Source organism: Benincasa hispida, unplaced genomic scaffold, assembly GCF_027475165.1.
Source record: "Benincasa hispida cultivar pf3 unplaced genomic scaffold, pf3_genome.v1.1 HicScf908, whole genome shotgun sequence".
Lineage (NCBI taxonomy): Eukaryota > Viridiplantae > Streptophyta > Magnoliopsida > Cucurbitales > Cucurbitaceae > Benincasa > Benincasa hispida.
In genome coordinates this window covers 1-7,547 of record NW_028327051.1, presented here as the reverse complement: position 1 = coordinate 7,547, position 7,547 = coordinate 1, and the positions used below count along the sequence as shown (strand labels likewise).

Genomic DNA, 7,547 nt, shown 5'->3' with positions numbered 1-7,547 from the left:
GAATAGAAAACCTTAGGAAATGAGAATGCATAGGAATAGCTTATTCCCAGTCATAGAAAACTGTGAAACAAACATGGGATTTGGATGTATGTGTCAATTTCTATGCAGAAAATCCTTCAACCAAATGGCCCCTTAGGCGTGATGTCCATCAAAGTAATTTTATGATATATTTTATTTTATTTTATTTTATTATTTTTTTGTGTTTGGTAGAACTAATTATTTAATAATTAAAAAATAATTTTTTTAATCACATAAATTTGCAAAATGAGGCTTTACAAAAATTATTATCTTTCTTTGTACATATTTTAATGAAAATTTTTAAAATATACCAATATTATTTGTAATTTAATTTATATAAGCTTTTATATATTTATCTTTAAGAACTTTGAAGTTAAATATTAATACCTAATTGAAATATATGTCTGGCTTGATAATTAAAATCACTTTGCAACAATTGAGGTATTAATTTATTAAATACTATAAGCTGACTTTTCTTATTTTGATCTGAAATTTATCAAACAATTATTCGACTTACTTTATATGAGGACCCATTTCCTTTGAAATACCATTAATAACAATTATTTTAACCGTTATAGTAAGTCCAACCAAACACATTAACCATTAGGGGTGAGCATGTTAGACTGAAAAACTGACACGACCGACCCAAACAGACCGAAATTAAGTCGGACGGTCGGAAATCTAAATAAATCGATCGAGTCAATTTTTCAGTTTTTCTAATCGAAGGTATAGGCAGTCGGAGTGCGTAAGGGGTCGGGTCGAGACCCAACCCAACCAAATTATTTAAAAAAAATAATGTAAAATGTTATTAGATTGATTTAGGGTAAATTTAGTGTCTTTCTTCTTTCTTCTTTCTTCCGCACCCGCAGGCCGCAGCCACACACATCATCCGCTCCGCACGCCAACCAACTTCGTTCTTCCAGCCGCAGACTTCGTTCTTCCAGCCAGACTTCGTTCCAACTTTCTTCTTTCTTCTTTTCTTCTTTGTCTTGTCCTCGATCTTCTTTTCTTTGTTTCACTTCCAACCGCAGACTTCATTCTTCCACCACTCTACATGAACGCCAACCGATCTTCTTTTCTTCGTTACGCCAGCCACTTCACTGATCTTCTTTTCTTTGTTACTTCATTACGCCAACCATTTCGCTGATCTTCTTCTCTTCATTACGCCAGCCGCTTCGCACGCATGTTGTTCCAGCCGGTAGACTTCCAGTCCAACTTTCTTCTTTTTTTCGTAGGTTCGTATCTTCATCTTGATGTCTTCCATTTCAGCCGTTTCAATATATTGTAGATTGTAGATTCCAACTGTTCCAATGGAAATTAGTTGGATTTATGGATGTGTGGGTAGTGATTGACTTATTGTAATATATTGTAGATTGCACACAATGGCCAAAAAAATGGAAATTAGTTTGAAAACAAAAATGGAAATTAGTTTTTTAATACAACTGTCTAAGCCATTCTTAGTGTGCATGAACTTAACAATCTTGCTGAGTTTATGTAAAGCTGAAATACTTTGAGTTTTTGTGAATTGTGTGATACTGATGTCTGACATGTTGTGGTTCAGCTACGTGGATTCAACGGATATGGAGTTTGATGGAACTACAACTGATGATTCAAAAAATAAACAAGATGCAAAAGAAACAGATGTCAATACAGATTTGTTGATGTTAATTCAGCAAATGAGACATCAGATGTTCCAAATCCACCAAAAAGAAGGAATGCGGTGAAAAAATCCATGGCTTAGGATCATTTTGAGAGGCTAAAAGGTGATTCTAAAGACCCTCATGCTCAATGTAAGTACTATGGAGTTGTCTATGCATGTCATTCCAAACGTAATGGTACTGGGACTATGAAGAATCATTTGAAAAATTGTAAAAAATACCATTACCAGAACAAGAGATATCTAACCCAAATGACATTAGCTTTCAATACTAAAGCCAAAGACAATATTAGGGATAATACGTCACAACTTGAATGTGAGTCATATAGTTTAGAGAGTTGTCGGGAAGCATTGGTTGAAATGGTAATTGTTGACGAATTGTCATTCAAGTTTGTGGAGGGTAAAGGATTTAAGAAATTTGTCGATAGATTAACATGTGCAAGTCAACATAGATTTGTTGTTTCATCTCGGTTTACTGTGGCTAGAGATGTGCTTAAGTTATATGTTAATGAGAAAAAGCATTTGAAATACATGTTTGTGAATAAGAAGTATAGAGTTTCTCTCACTATGGATTTTTGGACATCAGGACAAAATATAAATTACATGGTATTAACTGTCCATTTCATAGATTCTGATTGAAGATTACATAAAAGGATACTTAATTTTTGTCCAATTGAGAATCAAAAAGATGATACTATTGGTAAAACCATTGAAAAGAATTTGAAGGATTGGGGCATTGAAAGGGTAATGACTTTGACCGTTGATAATGCAAGTTCGAATGACACTGTCATTTCTTATCTTCTGAAAATATTCAATAAGGGATCATTGTTTCGTGGAGAATTTCTGCATGTTCGTTGTTGTGCTCATATATTAAATCTCATAGTATGTGATGCTTTTAAGGAACCTAATGATTGCATTGAAAGAATTCGATATGTTGTACGATTTATAAGATCTTCTCCTACACGTTTTTTGAAATTTAAAAAGTGCATTGAAATTGAAAAAAATTCTTGTAAAAGTTATGTGTCTTGATGTTCCCACTAGATGGAACTCTACATATTTGATGCTTGAGGCAGTAGTGAAGTTTGAAAAGGATTTTGATATATTAGAAGATGAAGATGCTTCTTATAGACACGATTTGTCACCAAATAAGGAAGATTGGACAAATGCTAAGATGTTGATTAGGTTTTTAAAGGTCTTTTATAATGTGACATTGAAAATTCAGGGTCTTTGTACACCACTTCGAATATGGTTTTTCATCAGATTACAATGGTTCAAAATTGTATACGTTTGAATACTGGTAGTGCAAATGCAATGCTAGTTAGAATGGCCAATAGTATGAAGGCCAAATTTGAGAAGTATTGGGGGAACAATGAAAAAAATAATCTATTGTTGTATGTTGCTATTGTGCTAGATCCTCGAAAAAAGCTAAGGTTTGTATCTTTTTGCCTTAAAAAATTTTTTGGGCCAGAGGTTGCCAAATCTATGGAATGGAACAATGTTGCAGATGTCTCTTTCATGAGTACAGTATTACTCATACTTAGAGTGGGAATAGGAGTACTACTACTAATACACCAATTGTCTCAGCCTCATAGACCATGATTGATTGTGATCTAACTAAAAAGGTGGGTGAAGACTTTGTCTAAGATACAATTGATCTTGATTTTGAAGGCGATGAGACTACACCTTTCGAACAGGGGTCAAAGATTGATATTTATTTTTTGGAAGCGAATGTTAAGAATGAAGGTGATTTTAACATAATTCAATGGTGGAAGAGGAACAGTCATCAGTTTGAGGTTCTTAATCGTATGGCTAGAGATATTTTGGCAATTCCAATATCTACTGTAGCATTTGAGTAGGCTTTTAGTACAGGAGGACGTGTTATTGATTCATCACGTTGTTCACTGGCTCCAAAAATAATGGAGGCTCTCATTTGTACTCAAAATTGACTAAATTCGAGTCCAATAGATCTTGAAGTTCAGCATGACATAGAAGAAGTTTCATTATTTGAAGAAGGTATTTATTCATCATTTGTATTTTGTAGTTGTAACTTGTTAGATTAAAATCTTAATGAGGTTGTCTTTCTCTTCTTAATCTTAATTATATAGGATTCAGAGTGGTTATAGACAATGAAAAAGACATTCAAGACCTTCTAGATTTTGAAAAGTTGTCAATTATCGATTAAGCATTTATCATTTGATTTTATTGTAATTTGGTTGTTTTTGACAATTGACTTTATGTTTTATTGTAATTGAGTTGTATTTGACAATTGACTTTATGTTGCAATTTCTAATTTGATTGTATATGACTATGTGTCACGTGACATTTCTATTTGTGATGTACACTCTCTACTCTCATATTAGTTTTGTTTTCAAATATATATGTAATATGTATTAGAGGTTCTTTAAGCAATTAAGCAAGCGAACAATAACACGATCCCAAACAATGGACATGTTAATTGTTAAATATTAAGGGTTGTCAAATCAAATCATATCAATATCTTATTTTTAATACCTCTAGGCTAGCTCTATTCCATAAGTATTAAAATAATAAAATGTGAAATAGTATCTTAAATTCTAAATCACAATCACAAATTAAGAGAGAAACTAAACATGACTGATAAGGAAGTTAATAAATAGTTTATTTTTTATTTGTATTAAAAAGATTGCTATTTATAACGATAATGATTTATAACTAAATATAACTAGCAATTTTTCTTATAATTTTAATAAATAAATATAATTTCTTTTAAAGGAAGAAAAAAAATAATAATAAAAAGTAAAAAGATAAAAAACATAACCCGACCAAAACCGACCGATTGGCCAATCGTGTTTCAGTTCAGTCGACGATCGGGACCAGTTTGGACATATTCCAAACCGATTCTGGTCGATTCGGGGCCGGTCTGGTTGGAAAATCGACTCCGACTGGCCAATGGTCACCCTTATTAGCCATATATAACCACATAAAGACATTATTGAATGCTAACCACATAAAGACATTATTGAATGCTAATCATATACTACAATTATAATTTATTATTATTATCTATCCAACGTAAGCATAATTTAATTAATTAATATAATATTTTGTCAAATTAATCAAATATTCTAATTATATATGTTTTACCCAAAATTTTATGCAAAGATTGGATTGAAATAACCAAATTTAATTTCAAAACAAGAATTTAAAGTTTGTTTAGATTGAGAAAACCAAAAAAAAACTTGAAAAAAGAAATATCTTTTTTTAGTATTAAACATCATGATTGTAATGCGATCCAGGAAAAAGAAAATGAAGGAGCAAAAAAAGTAATAAAATGAAAATAAAAACAAAAGAAAATAAATAAATAAAAGAATAAAAAACAAGGTGGCGTCGCCCGGATTCGAACCGGAGACCTTCAGTGTGTTAGACTGACGTGATAACCAACTACACCACGACACCATTTTGTTGTTTTCCTTTTAGTATTATTTCTGATTTAATATTTCATGCCAAAAATAGAATTCATCCATGAATTAATATTTCCACTGATTTTCTCTCTCTAATTTCATTTTTATCTTTAAAATTATTACCCTCGTGAAAAGAAATAATTTTGTTCTAAAATAAATAAATAATTAATTAATTAATTTAAATTCATATGATTTGAAAAATGAAATATTGATTAAACTATTAAAAAAATCCTAAAATATTGAGTTGGTTTCGACTATACTCCCAATTTTTTTAAGTTTCATTTACCTCCTAACATTCGAAGTTTGTTTCAAAAACAACCATCTCGCAGTCTTTTGTAGTTAAATTCATTCAAAAACAAGTTCGTATTAGCTTATGTAAACATATCCAAACACGTACATAAAAAAAGAGACATAATGTATCTTGAATAGTATATGTTGCCTTTCTTACTCCTTTTAATTCTAATCCACAATATATATATTTATATTTTTTGTTATTATGGTCATAATTTTTTTGCTAACTCGTCTCGTGTGTTTAGATTATTTTACTTAAACAACAAATAAACAAATACAAACTCCATGATTTAAAGGTATAATTGAAACCAACCATAGTTAGATCTACTTTTTTATACTTTAACAATTAAATATTCCATAAATTAAAATTCGAAACTAATCTTTTTGCACAAAAAGTAACATCAAATTTCTTTTTATTTTTCTTAACTATCAATAGAGTCATATTCTTACTTACAATATTTTGCTTTTGTCAAGAGATCAAGAAGATCATATTCTTTTTGTCACAAAAATTTCCTCTTCCTGTTTTCATTGTGCAATGGGAGAGCCATTTTTGTGCATTACAAACAAAAACCCAGATTTGTTTACTCTCTAATTTTCATACTCATTTTCAAAGAACTTCTGCATGTGCTGATTAATAATTTAATTTCTGTTTCTATTTGCTTTGTTCATCAACCTTCTATAGATGAAGCAAAAAAGATAGTTTTTTTATTCACATAAATCAACCAATTACATATATTACAAAAAGAAAAACAAATAAAACCAACTGAATTACCTGTACTAATTTGTACACAATTTACACCTAAAAAAACAATTTGGGGCACTGCGAGAGAATGAGTTCGATCTACAGTGGCCATCTACCTAGGATCTAATATCCTATGAGTTCTCTTTGTATAATGACGCATATTATCCCGTAAGATTAGTCGAGGTATGCATAAGCTGACTCAGAAACTTAAAATAAGAACAAAAGAGCAAGGAAAAATGTGAAGTAATTAGTTATATTACCAACCCCAAAAGTTGCCAGATTCAAATGCTTCTGAAAGGTTGGGCTTGGATTGAGGAGAAGGGTCAGAAATGGCAGTGGGAATTGGGAGAATTTTGAGTTTGGCAAAGGCAGCTGAAAGTGGTTGGAGCAGAGTCCAGGCGGATGAAGCTGGCGGCGGTGGGTGGCCGGAGATGGGCAGAGAAGAATGGTGGTGAGAGAGAATGAGCATTGCTGCAGTGGGAGCCATTGATTGTGAAATAATTTGGTTTGAAACTGGGGAACTTTGCTTTGTTTTTGTAGGTGAAATGAAAACAAGCAAATTGGGAGTTTCCTGTGGGCTGCAGCTGCTGCCTTTGGTTTTGTGTTTGCATTTTTCAGGGCGTTTCCTTCAAAACAAGCCAATTCCAATTGGAGAAACTTTCCACTTTCAACGTGGTTTTTCACATGCTTTATACTTATCCATTTGAGATTTTTTTTTATAATAAATATATCTGAGTATCTAGACAAATTTACCTACAACTCGACTAATATCATTTTGGTGGCAAAAAACAATTCGTAAAATTAAAATCGTAGATAGGTAGTCACCATGAATTAATTATAATATTTTGTTAAAATATTCACCCGCTTCATATTTACTGGAACATTTGTTTGTATACATATATTAAAAGGAAATGAGATTTTTCATTGATACAAGGACTTGTTTGGATCGAGTAAAAAAAAAATGTTTTCAAGTCATTTTTATTTAAACTCTTTTGATAAAAATTTATTAAAATAACTAGAAAAATATTTTAAAAGTTATTTTGAATTATCACCAAACACTTCAATTTTTTTAAAAAATGATTTATTTTCGAAATTAAACATTTAGAAAGTTAAACTAAAAACACTATAAGTATGTTGGAAAAAAAAAGGACAAATACAACCATTAGATCCAAATACAACCAATTAAGATCTAATATATATATATATTATATTGAGGTCCAAATTTTATCCAAATAAATCTCAAGTGATTGCATTTTTATTTTTAAATTTTGGAAAAAATAAATTTTGGGAAAAAATTAGATAAGATATGAAAATTGTATAAAATGTGGATATTAATCTCGGATAGATCAACATCAAAATTCTATAGATTTCTCATATCTTGCTTAATTTTTTTAAAAAA

General features: G+C 30.7%; 1 long non-coding RNA gene and 1 other non-coding gene across 2 annotated transcripts; both read right to left on the bottom strand.

Moving 5' to 3' along the window:
* Positions 1–551: 551 nt before the first annotated feature.
* On the bottom strand, positions 552–6,830 carry LOC120091499 (uncharacterized). The gene is made up of 2 exons (XR_005485722.2): positions 1,528–6,830; positions 552–1,320 (listed from the first exon to the last, which is right to left on the bottom strand). It is a non-coding gene; the product is annotated as an uncharacterized LOC120091499 (long non-coding RNA).
* On the bottom strand, positions 5,037–5,110 carry TRNAV-AAC (transfer RNA valine (anticodon AAC)). The gene has a single exon. It is a non-coding gene; the product is annotated as a tRNA-Val (tRNA).
* Positions 6,831–7,547: the final 717 nt, after the last annotated feature.